Source organism: Somniosus microcephalus, chromosome 8 (genome assembly GCF_052327205.1).
Source record: "Somniosus microcephalus isolate GS21.2 chromosome 8, FLI_Smic_1.0, whole genome shotgun sequence".
In the NCBI taxonomy this organism is placed as follows: domain Eukaryota; kingdom Metazoa; phylum Chordata; class Chondrichthyes; order Squaliformes; family Somniosidae; genus Somniosus; species Somniosus microcephalus.
In genome coordinates this window covers 203,833,303-203,849,949 of record NC_140994.1, presented here as the reverse complement: position 1 = coordinate 203,849,949, position 16,647 = coordinate 203,833,303, and the positions used below count along the sequence as shown (strand labels likewise).

Sequence of the window (16,647 nt, the reverse complement as noted above, 5' to 3'; positions counted from 1 at the left end):
TATCATAAAGAAATATTTGGTTATACTAAATCCATGAGTGCCAGCTCTGCAAAGGTAAAAGAGCACTGCAGAATAAAAATTACTGAAACCAAGTACTCCAGGGTAAGATTTGTCAATATTTGTTGAGGGGTAAAATATCAAAAACAACGCATTGTTCATTTAGAAAAACAAAGTATGATCTCTGCAACCGACTTTCCAGAGCATAGCTGCCAGTAATGATGCTGGCCTTTATAACACAAGGTTATCTGATCATATCACCGATTCCTGGGTCATCCAGCACAAGCCTCTGCCTAAAAGGACTGTTTTGTCACCACAGGCAACTTCTGTCAATACTGCTATATGGCTAGCTGTTATGAGGCACTGAATGTGACTCAATTAAACTCTACAAATTTGTTGTTTATCTGTCCATCCCAGATAGCTGTCCACTCTATTTTACATTAACAAGTCAGTCAAATGTGAATATTAGCAAAGCCTGCATTCTAACTGGTGTCCAATGGTAAGAAGTAGCTCCAGAACAAAATTTCATCAGCTTATCACTCCATGGTTTAATTGTAAAACAGGCTCATCACTCCATGGCTCATGGATTACATTGAGTCTACAGCACAGAAACAGGCCTTTCAGCCCAACTGGTCTATGTCGGCATTTATACTTCACACGAGCATCCTCCCACCCCTATTCATTGAACCCTATCAGCATATCGTTCTATTCCTTTCTCGTGCTTATCTAGCTTCCCCTTAAATGTATCTAAGCTATTTGCCTCAACCACTCCTTGTGGTAGCACATTCCACATTTGTACCACTGTCTGGGTGAAGATGTTTCTCCTGAATTCCCTATTGGATTTATTAGTGACTATCTTATATTTATGACATCGCCCACAGGTGGAAACACTTTCCCTACGTCTACCCTATCAAACCCTTTCATTATCTTAAAGACCACGATCAGGTCACCTCTCGGCCTTCTCTCTTCTAGAGAATAGAGTCCCAGCCTGTTCAGCCTTTCCTGATAAGTATATCCTCTCAGTTCTGGTATCATCCTTGTGAATCTTCTTCACCTTTTTCAATGCCTCTATATCCTTTTTATAAACTGTGCACAGTATTCTACAAGTGTGGTCTAACCAAGGTTCGATACAAGTTTAACATAACTTCTCCGCTTTTCAATGCTATCCCTCTAAAAATGAACCCCAGTACGTGGTTTGCTTTTTTATTACCTAATTTACCTGTGTCGCTACTTTTTTAGTGATTCGTGTATCTGGAAGATTAAAACACTTAATCAAAAGGACATGTTAGCTCAGATATAATGACAATCTCTATCATCTCTATATTCTAAAAAGGACTTACCAACAGTCTATAGGATAATATAGGTATCAGCCTTTGTTTAGTGGTAGCACACTGAGTCAAGAAGGTTCTGGGTTCAAGTCCTACTCCGGAGACTTGAGCTCATAATCCAGGCTGATACTTCAGTGCTGCACTGTCGGAGTTGCAGTCTTTCAGATGAGATGTTGGGCTAAGGCCCCGTTTGTCCTCTCAGGTGGATGTAAAAGATCCTATGGCACTCTTCAAAGAAGAGCAGAGGGGCTCCCCCAGTATCCTGGCCAATGTTTAGCCCTCAACCAACATCATTAAAACATAATTCTTGGTCATTATCTCATTGCTGTTTGTGGGACCTTGCTGTGTGCAAATTGGCTGCCACGTTGCCCTACCTTACAACAGTAACTACACCTCAAAAAAGAACTTCATTGGCTGTAAAGAGTGGGGCATGAACCCGTGACCTTCTGACTTGGAGACGAGTGCTAGCACGGAGCCAAGGCCAACACTGAATGTATCACGGGTGGGGACTTCCAAGAGTGGCTCGGTTGTACCATTGTTCACTGAGCTGGCTCATAACTGCCAGCCTGGGCCTTTATCAGATGGTGAGTTGGATTAATGAAGTAACTGACTTGACCTCATCCTCACCAACCTACTTGTTGCAGACATGTCTGTCCACTATAGTAATTGGTAGAAGTGTTTTTGTGATGGTGCTAGTCCTTCTGATAGTGCTAGTTTTCTCTCCTGTGACTGGTTTTTTTTTTATTCACGGGATGTGGGCATCGTTGGCAACGCCAGCATTTATTGCCCATCCCTAATTGTCCTTGAGAAGGTGGTGGTGAGCCGCCTTCTTGAACCACTGCAGTCCATGTGGTGATTGTACTCCCACAGTGCTGTTAGGTAGGGAGTTTCAGGATTTTGACCCAGCGACGATGAAGGATTGGTGATATACTTCTAAGTCAGGATTGTGTGTGACTTGGAGGGGAACTTGGAGGTGTTGGTGTTCCCATGCGCCTGCTGCCCTTGTCCTTCTAGGTAGAAGAGGTCACAGGTTTGGATGGTGTTGCTGAAGAAGCCTTTGCGAGTTGCTACAGTGCATCTTGTAGATGGTGCACACTGCAGCCACAGTACGCTGGTGGTGGAGGGAGTGAATGTTTAAGATAGTGGATGGGGTGCCAATCAAGCAGGCTGCTTTGTCCTGGATGATGTCGAGCTTCTTGAGTGTTGGAGCTGCACTCATCCAAGCAAGTGGAGAGTATTCCATCACACTTCTTACTTGTGCCTTGTAGATGGAGGAAAGGCTTTGGGGAGTCAGGAGGTGAGACACTCGCCACAGAATACCTAGCCTTTGACCTGCTCTCGTTGCCACAGTATTTATGTGGCTGGTCCAGTTAAGTTTCTGGCCAATGGTGACCCCCCAGGATGTTGATGGTGGGGGGTTCAGCAATGGTATTGCTGTTGAATGTCATGGGGAGGTGGTTAGACTCTCACTTGTTGGAGATGGTCATTGCCTGGCACTTGTGTGGTGCAAATGTTATCTGCCACTTATCAGCCCATGCTTGAAAGTCATCCAGGTATTGTTGCAGCCGGGCATGGATTGCTTCATTATCTGAGGAGTTGCGAATGGCACTGAACACTGCAGTCATCAGCGAACATCCCCATTTCTGACCTTATGTTGGCGGGAAGGTCATTGATGAAGCAGCTGAAGGTGGTTGGGCCGAGGACACTGCCCTGAGCAACTCCTGCAGCGATGTCCTGGGGCTGAGATGATTGACTTCCAACCGCCACAACCATCTTCCTTTATGCTAGGTATGACTCCAGCCAGTGGAGCGTTTTCCCCCCCCCCGAATCCCATTGACTTCAGTTTTACTAGGGCTCCTTGATGCCACACTCAGTCAAATGCTGCCTTGATGTCAAGGGCAGTCACTCTCACCTCACCTCTGGAATTCAGCTCCTTTGTCCATGCTTGAACCAAGGCTGTAATGAGGTCGGGAGCCGAGTGCTCTTGACGGAACCCAAACTGGGCATCAGTGAGCAGGTTATTGGTAAGTGCTGCTTGATAGCACTGTTGATGACACCTTCCATCACTCTGCTGATGATTGAGAGTAGACTGATGGGGCGATAATTGGCTGGATTGGATTTGTCCTGCTTTTTGTGGACCGGACATACCTGGGCAGTTTTCCACATTGTCAGAAAGATGCCAATGTTGTAGCTGTACTGGAACAGCTTGGCTGGGATGCGGCATGTTCTGGATCACAAGTCTTCAGCACGACAGCCGGAATTTTGTCGGGGCCCATAGCCTTTGTTGTATCCAGTGCGCGCAGACATTTCTTGTTAGTACGTGGAGTGAATCGAATTGGCTGAAGACTGGCTTCTCTGATGGTGGGGACCTCAGGAGGAGGCCATCCATCTGGCACCTCTGGCTGAAGATGGTTGCAAACACTTCAGCTTTGTCTTTTGCACTCACGCGCTGGACTCCACCATCATTGAGGATGGGAATAATCCTCCCGTTAGTTGTTTAATGGTCCACCACCATTCACAGGCATAAAAACCCAAAAGGAAAAGTGATCCAACCATGGCTAACAAAAGAAATTAAAGCTAGTATTAAGTCAAAGGAGGAAGCTTATAAAGTTGCCAGAAAAAGCGGTCAGCCTGAGGATTGGGATCTTTTTAGAAATCATCAAAGAGGGACCAAGAAATTGATGAAGAAAGGGAAAATGGAATATGAGCACAAACTATCAAAAAATATAAAAACGGATTGTAAAAGCTTCTATAGGTATGTGAAAAGGAAAAGACTGGCGAAGGTAAATGTAGGTCCTTTACAGGCCGTGACGGGAGAATTTATAATGGGGAATGAGGAAATGGCAGAGAAATTAAATGAATACTTTTTCTGTCTTCACGGAGGAAGAGACAAAAAACCTCCCAGAAATATGAGAAAACCAAGGGTGTGACGAGAATGAGGAACTTAAAGAAATTATTATTAATAGAAAAACAGTACTAGCAAAATTAATGGGACTAAAAGTCAATAAATCCCAAGGACTGGATGACCTACATCCTAGGGTTTTGAAAGAGGTGGCCATTGGGATAGTGGACGCATTGGTTGTCATCTTCCAAAATTCTATAGATTCTGGAATGGTTCGTGCAGATTGGAGGATAGCAGATGTAACCCTTGTGGCGACATGCCACCATTGGACATAATCCGCTCACGGCGGCACGGACAGTTTACGCAGGCGCACTGCCGGCAGCAGCCGCCCCCAGCCGTGGGCCCTTTCCTCCGGCAACTTGTTTCCCGCAGGGACAGGCTGCCGGGAGCACTTCCTGTCTGGGGAGTATTTAAGTGGTTGCGCGGGCTTTTTAACTTCACTTGTTTTGCCATGATGTAAATTAAAGCAGTTGTGTTCCATCAACTCTGGTCTCGACTCCCACGTTTGCCGCGGTATCTCAACACTGGTGACCCCGACGTGATGGACGAATCCTAAGCTAGCATGGCGGATACAAACGCAGTCACGGTTAAACTACCGGACTTTTGGGAGAACCTGACCGAGGCCTGGTTCGTTCAAGCCGAGTCCAGATTCCGGCTGAGAAGCATTACAGTCGACGCCACGAAGTACGACTACCTCGTCGCCTCTCTCACCTGCGCCACAGTCCCCAAGGTTTGGGCAGCGCTGCAGGATCCACCAGAGGAAGGCAAGTACGAACATCTGAAGGCCGCGCTCCTTAAAAAATTTCAGGCGTCCTCCTACCAGCGCAACTGCCAACTCCTCGACCTCCCAGGCCTTGGTGACGCTTCACCATCAGACCTGCTGTCCCACATGCTGTCCCTCTCGGATGACAAAAAACCCGGCGCCCTCTTTCGCACGCTTTTCATTCGGCAGCTCCCCGCCAGCATCCGCCCGCTCATTGTGGAGTCTGGCTCCATGGACCTGAACGAGATAGCCGAAAAGGCCGACCGGCTGCTCTCCGCACAGACCGCCCGTGACGTCGCACCCGACCTCACGGCAACGACCACGCAGTCCCCCCGGCCCACTAGGCCCGACTGCCCTTCCACTCCGGGTCACTGCTACTACCACACCCGTTTTGGCACTAGGGCCCAACGCTGCACGCCGCCGTGCACTTTCAAACCCCCCCCCCCCCGCACCGGCCCCCACGATGGCCGCGGGGCAAAAGGGGCCCCTACTGTACGTCACCGACGACAACACCAACCGCCGATTTCTGTGCGACACAGGAGCCCAGCACAGCATCACCCCCGCCTCCGCCCTCGAAATCCAACACAGCGCACGGGGTATCACGCTGGCCGCAGCCAATGGCTCTGACATCCGCACATATGGCACCCGCATGGTCACGCTCGACCTCGCTGGCCGCCGCTACCGCTGGGAGTTCCTCACAGCCAAGGTCCTTTGCCCACTCATCGGCGCCGACTTCCTATGCGCCCACGGCCTCCTTGTCGACATTCCGAAACATCGCCTCGTCGACATCAACACTATGGCCCCCCATCCCTGGCGCATTCACCCCGGCCCGTTCGGCCGGCCTGACGACCTACTGCCTCGCCAGAGCCACGAACGACTACTCGGCACTACTAGCCGAGTTTCCCGCCCTCACTAACCAGACCTTTTCGGCCAAAGCCGCCAAACACGGTGTGGAGCACTATATCCCCACCACCGGCTCCCCGGTCTCTGCCCACGCCCGCAGACTCAACCCGGCCAAGCTGGAAATCGCGCGGGCCGAGTTCACCACCATGGAGCAACTCGGCATCATCTGCCGCTCCAGCAGCCCTTGGGCCTCGCCCCTCCACATCGCCCCCAAGCCCGGCGGAGACTGGCGCCCCTGCGGGGACTACCGCCGCCTCAACGACGCCACCACCCCCGACCGATACCCAGTGCTGCACATCCAGGACTTCTCGGCCCAACTGGCCGGACGAACCGTCTTCTCCAAGGTCGACCTGGTGTGCGGTTACCGCCAAGTCCCCGTACACCCCGCGGACATCCCCAAAACGGCCGTCATCACCCCATTCGGCCTGTTCGAGTTCCTGAGGATGCCTTTCGGCCTCAAGAATGCAGCCCAGGCTTTCCAGCGCCTTATGGACTCAGTCCTCCGGGACCTGAACTTCCTATTCGTCTATTTAGACGACATTCTCGTAGCCAGCTCCTCCAAACAGGAACACCTCGAACACCTTTGCATCCTGTTCGGGTGCCTAGCCCAACACGGGCTCATCCTCAGCCCGGCGAAGTGCCAATTCGGCCTAGCCGAGATCGACTTTCTCGGCCACCACATCACCCCTGCTGGGGCCGTCCCCCTGCCCAACAAGGTGCAGGCCGTCCAGCAATTCCCCCTCCCCAAAACCATCAAGTGCCTCCAGGAGTTCATCCCCAGAGCTGCAGCTCTCATGAAGCCCCTATACGACTCCCTCCGAGGTAAATCCGGCAAGATGGCCGTAGCCTGGACCGCTGACACGTCAGCCGCCTTCGACGCCACCAAAAACGCGCTCGCCGACGCCACCCTGCTCGCGCACCTGAGGGCCGATGCCCGGGTTGCGGTCGGAGCCGTGTTGGAGCAGTGGGTCAATGGCGCGTGGCAGCCACTTGCCTTCTACAGCCGCCAACTGCGCCCCACGGAGGTCAAATACTCTACTTTCGACCGCGAGCTCCTCGCGCTCCACCTGTCGGTCCGCCATTTCAGGTTCCTCCTGGAGGGCCGCCCCTTTACCGCGTACGTGGACCACAAGCCGCTCACATACGCGATGGCCAAGAACACTGACCCCTGGTCCGCTAGGCAGCAACGCAAGCTCGCGGCCGTGTCCGAGTTTACTACGGACATCCAGCACGTCTCCGGTAGAGACAACGTTGTCGCCGACTGCCTTTCCCATCCTGCCATCTGCGCGAATCACCTAGCGGTCGACTACGCGCAACTAGCAGCGGCCCAGCTCACGGACCCAGACCTCCTCTCGGCGGCTACCAGCCTGCCAGGGCTACGCCTAGCCAAGGTCGCGCACGGGCCCGAAGCCACGGCAGTCACTTGCGACGTCTCACTCGGCCAACCCAGGCCGGTTGTCCCTGCAACCTGGCACCGCCGCATCTTCGACGCGCTCCACGGGCTCTTCCATCCGGGTTCCCGCGCATCCGTCAAACTCCTCTCCCAGCGCTTCGTCTGGCGCGGCCTCGGCAAAGATGTTCGGACTTGGGCCAACTCCTGCCTCGCCTGCCAACGGGCTAAAGTGCAGCGGCATACAAAAGCACCCCTGGGAGACTTCGAGGTACCCAGCCGCCACTTCGACCATGTACACGTCGACATCGTCGGTCCTCTGCCGCCATCGCAAGGCCAAACTTATCTCCTCATGATGGTCGACCGCTACACACGCTGGCCTGAGGCAGTGCCGCTGACCTTCACCACCACAGCCGACATCGCCAGGGCATTCGTTAACACCTGGGTCGCGAGGTTCGGCGTACCGGCCGACATAACCTCCGACAGAGGCGCCCAGTTCACCTCCGAACCCTGGACGGCCACAGCACACAACCTCGGGGTGACGCTCCACCGAACCACGGCGTACCACCCGCAGGCCAACGGGCTGTGTGAACGCTTCCACAGGTCACTCAAGGTCTCACTCCGCGCCAGTCTGCAGGACAGTACCTGGACTGACCGCCTACCGTGGGTGCTACTAGGCCTACGCACCGCGGTCAAGGAAGACCTCCAGTCCTCAGCAGCAGAGTTAGTCTACGGACAACCGCTGCGCGTACCAGGCGAATTCCTCCCGGAGGCTACCACGCCTTGGTCGGCCGAACAGCGGCTCAACTCTTTCTCTTCTGCTCAACAGTTCGCCCCACTTCCGGTTAACCGACACGGCAAACACGCACCTCACGTCCCGCCAAACTTACAGCAGGCACGCTTCGTCTTCGTGCGACACGACGCACACCGCGGACCCCCGTACGACGGACCGTACGAGGTACTACAAACCGGGGACAAGGTCTTCAAGCTGCGATTCGGCGACAGGGTCGAAACGGTCTCCATCAACCGACTCAAACCAGCTCACACAGAACCAGGGGAACAGGTCCCCGTGGCCCGACCTCCAACTAGAGGCCGTCCCGCCAGCAAGCCAGCACAGCCGGCAGTGAACCGCCCGGCCCCACCAACTAGACCGGCGGCCACTCAGAGCCGCTCCGGCAGAACCATTAGACCACCGTCACGACTCGGCCACTCCTCCTAAGCGGATTCTCGGGGGAGCTCTGTGGCGACACGCCACCATTGGACATAATCCACTCACGGCGGCACAGGCAGTTTACGCAGGCGCACTGCCGGCAGCAGCCGCCCCCAGCTGTGGGCCCTTTCCTCCGGCAACTTGTTTCCCGCAGGGACAGGCTGCCGGGAGCACTTCCTGTCTGGGGAGTATTTAAGTGGTTGCGCGGGCTTTTTAACTTCAATTGTTTTGCCATGATGTAAATTAAAGCAGTTGTGTTCCATCAACTCTGGTCTCGACTCCCACGTTTGCCGCGGTATCTCAACACCCTGCTATTTAAGAAAGGAGGGAGAGAGAAAACGGGGAACTACAGACCTGTTAGCCTCACATCAGTAGTTGAGAAAATGCTGGAATCTATTATAAAGGATGCAATAACTGGGCACTTAGAAACTAATAGTCAGATTGGGCAGAGTCAACATGGATTTATGAAAGGGAAATCCTGTTTGACAAACCTATTGGAGTTCTTTGAGGATGTAACTAGTGGAGTAGACAAAGGGGAACCGGTAGATGTGGTGTATCTGGATTTTCAGAAGGCCTTCGATAAGGTCCCACACAAGGTTGGTGAACAAAATTAGGGCACATGGAATTGGGGGTAATATACTAGCATGGAGTGAGAATTGGTTAACAGACAGAAAACAAAGAGTAGGGATAAATGGGTCTTTTTCAGGATGGCAGGCTGTGACTAGTGGGGTACCGCAAGGATCGGTGCTTGGGCCCCAGCTATTCACAATCTATATCAATGATTTGGATGAGGGGACTAAATGTAACATTTCCAAATTTGCTGATGATACAAAGCTAAGTGGCAGTGTCAGTTGTGAAGAGGCTTCAAGGGGATCTCGACAGGCTCAGTGAGTGGGCGAGAACCTGGCAGATGGATATAATGTGGATAAATGTGAAGTTATCCACTTTGGTAGAAAAAACAAAGGCAGAGTATTTCCTAAATGGTGAAAGATTGGGGAATGCAGATGCTCAAAGGGACCTGGTATCCTTGTACATGAGTCACTGAAAGTGAATGTGCAGGTGCAGCAAGCCATTAGGAAGGCAAATGGTATGCTGGCCTTCATTACAAGAGGATTTGAGTACAGGAGTAAAGAAGTCTTACTCCAATTATATAGGGCCACACCTGGAGTACTGTGTACAATTTTGGTCTCCTTACCTAAGGAAGGATATACTTGCCATAGAGAGAGAGTGCAACGAAGGTTCACGAGATTGATTCCTGGGCTGGCGGGACTGTCGTACGAGAAGAGATTGAGTAAACTAGGCCTGTATTCTCTTGAATTCAGAAGAATGAGAGGGGATCTCATTGAAGCACACACAATTATTACAGGGCTTGATAGGATGGATGCTGGGAGAATGTTTCCCTTGGCTGGGGTGTCTAGAACCAGGGGCCACAGCCTCAAGATAAAGGGTAGGCCATTCAGGACTGAGATGAGAAGAAATTTCTTCACACAGAGGGTGGTGAATCTTTGGAATTCTCTACCCCAGAGGGCTGTGGAGGCTCAGTCATTGGGTATGTTCAAAACCGAAGTCGACAGATTTCTGACTAGTAACGGCATCAAGGGATATGGCGATACGGCCGGTGAATGGAGTTGAGGCAGAAGATCAGCCATGATCTCATTGAATGGCGGAGCAGGCTCGAAGGGCCAAATGGCCTACTCCTGCTTCTATTTCTTATGTTCTTATGTGGCTGGACTGCAGAGCTTTAAATTGATCGTTGATTGTGGGATCGCTTAGTCCTGTCTATAGCACTGCTGCTTCCACTTATTAGCATGCATGTTGTCCTGTTTTGCAGCTTCCCTGGGTTGGCACCTCATGTTTAGGCATGCCTGGTGCTGCTCCTGGCATGCTCTTCTACACTCCTTATTGAACCAGGGTTGGTCCCCTGGCTTGATGGTAATGGTAGAGTGAGGGATTGCCAGGCCATGAGGTTACAGATCGTGGTGGAATATAATTCTGCTGCTGATGGCCCATAGCGCCTCCTAGATGCCCAGTTTTGAGCTGCTAGATCTGTTCTAAATCTATCCCATTTAGCACGGTGGCTGTGCCACACAACACGATGGAGGGTGTCCTTGGTGTGAAGACGGAGATTTGTCTCCACAACGACTGTTCGGTGGTCACTGCTACCAATACTGTCATGATAGATTCATCTGCGACAGGTAGATTGGTGAGGACGAGGTCAAGTAGGTTCTTCCCTCGTGTTGGTTTTCTCATCACCTGTCGCAGGTCCAGACTGGCAGCTATGTCTTTCAGGACTCGGCCAGCTCTGTCAGTAGTGGTGCTACCGAGCCACGCTTGGTGATGGACATTGAAGTCCCCCACCCAGAGTACATTCTGTGCCCTTGCTACTCTCAGTGCTTCTTCCAAGTGGTGGTCAACATGGAGAAGTACTGATTCATCTGCTGAGGGAGGGGGGTAGGTGGTAATCAGCAGGAGGTTTCCCATGCTTGACCTGAAGCCATGAGACTTCATAGGGTCTGGAGTCAATGTTGAGGACTCCCAGGGCCACTCCTTCCCGACTGTATACCACTGTGCTGGCACACCTAGTGTGGGTCTGTCCTGCCGTTTGGGACATTGGCTGAAAGGTATGATTCTGTGAGTATGACTATGTCAGGCTGTTGTTGACTAGTCTGTGGGACAGCTCTCCCAATTTTGGCGTAAGTCCCCAGATGTTGGTGAGGAGGACTTTGCAGGGTCGACTGGGCTGGGTGTACTATTGTCGTGTCTAGCCAGTGCCAAGGTCGATGCTAGGTGGTCCTTATTATTTTATTCTTGTGTTTTGTAGCAGTTTGTTACAACTGAGTGGCTTGCTAGGCCCTTTCAGAGGGCAGTTAAGAGTCATTGCTGTGAGTCACGTATAGGCCAGACCAGGTAAGGATGGCAGATTTCCTTCCCTAAAGGACATTAGTGAACCAGATGGGTTTTTATGGTTTCATGGTTACCATTACTGATACTAGCTTTTTATTCCAGATTTATTTCATTAACTGAATTTAAATTTGATTTGAACTCACATCTGTGGATCATTAGTCCAGGCCTCTGGATTACTAGCCCAGTAACATTACCACTATGCTACCGTTCAGTCAATATAAGCCCAAGCATGAAGAGATTCGTCTGAAAGCAAGCAATAAATCAATGTTTCTGATGGGGCAGTCTACAGGTGAATTAACATCTTATGGCATGGTTTGATTTTGAGATTTAAGCTCCATTGACAACAGTTCAATGAGTACTATTAATTCCCCCCATTTGGGGGGGTGGGCATTGATGGGGGCCATTTCTTCAAAAGGTTGGAAGGAAGATTGGAAGGTTGACCGAGATTGCTCTTTCATCACTCGTAACCTTTTCTGGAGAGATACTGACTAAGACCTGGGAGCAGATCACCCTCTTGGTTGGAGATTCTGTCTGTTACAGGTGAACAGAAAGTGGAGGAAAAAGCAACTTGAAAGATGAGGGAAAAATGCTCTCCCAAAGGCTCGGCAAATATATCCAATGACTGAGCCACACGGTGAATAGTTCTATATTGTTATTCCCTCAGAGCATCCTCCAACTGATGTTCAGCATCGAGGAGTACTGATTCATCCGTTGAGGTGATAATTGATGATGAACAGGTGGTTTTCTTTACTTTGTTTGATCTGAAAACGTCATGGGGTCCGGTGTCAATGTTAAGAACACCCTGAGCTACTCCCACTCGACCATGTACCACTACCCTGCTGGTGGGACAGAACATACCCAATGATGATGATGAAGTCTGGGATGTTGGCTGAAGGATATGATTTTATGAGTACAAATATGTCAGGCTGTTGCTTGTCTAGTCTGTGGGACAACTCTCCCATCTTGGGCACCAGCCCTCCGATTTTAGTGAGGAGGACTTTGCAGGGTCAACTGGGCTGAGATTGCCTTTATTTTATTCTTTGTTATTTTTCTTCTTCTTGAACTAGGTAACTGTACCTTCAAGATTAGTTCATGAGCCAATCAAAGGATTGCAATCATTTCCATGGCCTAGAAATTCGGTAGGCTTAGCGCCGCATTTGAGGCGCTAGAGGGCCTAGCGCCGGAGTTATGGCCAGTTGAGAAATTCCCTGGGGCCCTAAATCGGCGTTGCACCGGTAGCGCTGCGCCGATGACGTCATCGGTGTGCGCAGCGTCCCGGTTGCCGTGGTAACCCGGCCCCAAGCCGAAATTCAGTTGCGCCCGCCTCGCCCGTGGCAGGCGCAACTAAGACTCTGGCAACAGAGTCTTCCCCCAGTGTGCGCCGGCGCATAAAGGTGGAGCGGCGGCCGGCCGCGTTCCCGGCGGCCGCCTGCCCGCACCTCCCTTCCCGGACTCCTGCATTCCCCCCCCCCGCGGCCCTGATCAGTGTCTCATGCGAGCCCGGCACTTCCCCGAGGTGCCGGGCTCAGATGTCGGGTCAATCCGCCGGACAGTTGTCGGCTGCAGGCAGCTCCTCCTTAACAGGAGGAGGAGGCCTGCAGTTCCCCCGCCTGCCGCACCGCATCGGGTGCCGCAGCGGGGGATTAGCGCCGGGAAACCCAAGTTCACGCCCGTTTTGAGGCGCTAAAGGAGGGTTTTAGCGCCCGCCGCCGTCTGGGCCCGGCGCACCCGAATTTTCGTCGCGCGCTGCCGCATTACCGCTGGCGCAAACTTTCTGGCGCTACAGCCCTGGCAAGACCAGAACCCAATTTCTAGGCCCATGTACCATGGAGTTAGTTTCAGAATCACATCATTTTAATTTCACCAAGCTATCAGTTACCCTAATACTATCCAATTAGTCCCACTCCCCTGTTCTTTCCTCATAGCCCTGCAAATTTTTCCTTTTCAAGTGTATTTCCAATTCCCTTTTGAAAGTTACTATTGAATCGGATGCCAGCGCCCTTTCAGGCAGGACATTCTAGATCATTAACAACTCGCTGTGTAAAAAAAAATTCTCATCTTTGCTCTGGTTCTTTTAGCCTTAAATCTGTGTCCTCTGATTAACAACCCTCCTGTCAGTGGAAACAATTTCTCCTTATTTACTCTATCAAAACACTTTATAATTTTGAACACCTCTATTAAATCTCCCCAAACATTCTCTGCTCTAAAAAGAACGATCCTGGCTTCCCTAGTCTCTCCACATAACTGAAGTCCTCATCCCTGGTACCATTCTAGTAAATCTCCTCTGTTCCCTCTCTAAGGCCTTGACATCCTTCCTAAAGTGTGGTGCCCAGAATTGAACACAATATTCCAGCTGAGGCCTAACAAGTGATTTGTAAAGGTTTAGCATAACTTCTTTGCTTTTGTACTCTATGCCTCTATTTATAAAGTTCAGGATCCCAAATGCTTTTTTTTAACAGCCTTCACAACTTGTCCTGCCACTTTCAAAGATTTGTGTCTGTGAACCCCCAGGTCCTGCACCCTCTTTAAAATTGCACCATTTAGTTTATATGATAGCAAAATACTGCAGATGCTGGAAATCCGAAGTAACAACAGAAAATGCTGGAAAAACTCAGCAGGCCAGGCAACATCCGTGGAGAGAGAAATAGAGTCAACGTTTCAGGTCGAAACCCTTTGTCAAGACAAATTTTCTAACAAGTCTAATATGTGGTACTTTCAAAAGTCCATATACACCATTTAGTTTATATTGCCTTTCCTCATTCTTCCTTCCAAAATGCATTACATCAGACTTCTCTGCATTAAATTTCATATGCCATTTGTCTGCCCATTTCATAAGTCTGTCTATGTCCTCCTGAAGTCTGCTATCATCTCACTGTTTACTACGTATCTGAGTTATGTGTTGTCTGCGAACTTGGAAATGATGCCCTTTATACCCAAGTACAGGTCATTAATATATATCAATAAGAGCAGTGGTCCTAATACCAACCCCTGGGGCACACCACTGTACACCTCCCTCCAGACTGAAAAACAACCATTCACCACTACTCTCTGCTTTCTGTCTGTTAGCCAGTTTCATATCCATGTTGACTCTGTCCCTTTAATCCCATGGGCTTCAATTTTTCTAACAAGTCTAATATGTGGCACTTTCAAAAGTCCATATACACAACATCAACCACAGTACCTCATCAAGCCTCTCCATTACTTCATCAAAGAACTCAAATCAAATTAGTCAAACACGATTTACCTTTAACAAATTTTAGCTGGCTGTCACTTTTTTAATTAATGTTTTTCCAAGTGACAATTAATTTTGTCCTGGATTATGGTCTCTAAATTTTTTCCACCACTGACAGGTTATTATAGATTCATAAATATAGAACTGCATCAGTTACCTTATGTGGTAAACCACTTTTATCGTTACACTATGGTTATCACTGTTATATCGTTACACTATGGTTATCACTGTTTACACTGTTGTATCACTACACGAGGTCGCCTCTTGTCACGCTGTTATACCTGGGCTGACCACTGCTGACTCCGCCCATGGCTCCACCTACTTGCCCAGGTATAAAGGTGGTCGACTGGCTGGTATTCCTCCTTGTTGGATCCGATCACCCACGAGGGTGGGCTCTGTTAATTAGCCAATAAAAACCTATAGTTACTGTCTTAACTCGTCGCTTTTCATTGGATGAATTGATAGGTATATCACCTTAACTGTTTTATATGGAAATTCCTGAATGTGCTCCAATTCAGATCTTTTTGGGTCACAAAGCAAAATGGTTTTGGATACCTTAAAGACAACAGTGGAAGTCGCTAGCACTCCTTGTTGAGGACCCATTGTCTGCATTACCTAGAAAGTGCTAAATGCAGGGCGCACTCCGCCTCTCTCCTTATTTCTGGAATTACTCTTTACTGCTGCTGACGGCCAACAATGGCAAAACATAAAGTGTTAGCAGAAATTTGTATGAAAACACACACGCTCACTGGAGTAATGGTAAACTCACTTGTCAGAATGAAATGTTTCTTTTACCCATGAGCAAGTCTGTTTGCAATCCCACCTAATTGTTTTCTTGCAAACAGTAATGTGTTATTGGGAGACAATTAATTAGCATGTATATTAAATTGGTGATAGGAAATAAACCTTTAGAACATAGCTCCATTGGGACAACTCAGTAAACCAGCTGTTCAGCCAGACCTCTTAAATGCTTGGCACCAGCTCTAAGCAAACAGATGGGATTTATACTGTCAGTGGTAAATATGTTGAAGGTTGTTATACTGACATCAATTATAACAAATTATCAGTTAACAATAGCAAAAGGCAAAATATGTTGTTTATCTTTGCTCAAACATTTTTTTGAAGTTTTAGTTAGCCAGTCTATTGGCCCATTGTGGGTATATTGAAAGAAACCCTGTGGAGTATTTGGTGCAATAGAATCCTGAAACATAGGAGACAAAAAATAATTTTGACTAGTTTGATATCAATGTTACAGAGCAGAACCACCTTGAGGGGTTCCCTTGTCCTGTATCTTATGTTCATTAATAAATAGACATTCTTATTATGAACACAGCTAGCTTTTGCTAGACACTTTTATTGAGCACATGTGGACTAGGTACAGTATCTGTAGAGGCATCCATCTTGACTGTTGCCTTGTGGGTAGCCTAGTGCCTCATGGGTAATGTAGTCTTAATATACATACAGCTGGGTAGTGTAGTCTTATACATACAGCTCTACGGCTCCACCTAGTGTCCACTATAGAATGACATGTTATTGATCATTACATCCCCCTTTCTTTGAGGTTTAACAAAATCAATATCAATCAACTTTCAAGAAAACAATTAAGATAATATCAGTAACACTTTTGTTAGTGCTCTATAAACATAAACATTTTCAAAACAGTCAACACATTTTCAAAGCTTTACATTGTACTCAAAGATTAAGTCTATCCAGCTTTTTTACTTCACGTGTGGATCTTCTCAACACGGGTAAGTCTGATGTGTCTTCATGAGATTGTTCTGGCGGTGAATGACAAGATGCAGTTGCGGCATTGTCATCAATCTGCTCTTGTATAGATCGAGGTCTCCTTGCTATCTTTGCTTGGAGAGGGTTTCAGTGTTTCCTTCACTCTTCATGCCATAACTCTCAATGTAGTCAATGCACTCTCAAAAAACTGCTGGCAGCTGGATCCCATCATACAGCATAGTCCTTTCAGCAGCCTCGGCTAATGGAACACCAAAGATTGGCCTGAGGGAAGG

At 49.3% G+C, this 16,647-nt stretch overlaps 1 protein-coding gene across 4 annotated transcripts in view; it reads left to right on the top strand.

Moving 5' to 3' along the window:
- Nucleotides 1-16,647, top strand: part of LOC147114056 (glucocorticoid receptor-like) — a 220,816-nt gene that overhangs the window by 174,782 nt on the left and 29,387 nt on the right. The gene's annotated exons all lie outside the window — the stretch shown is intronic.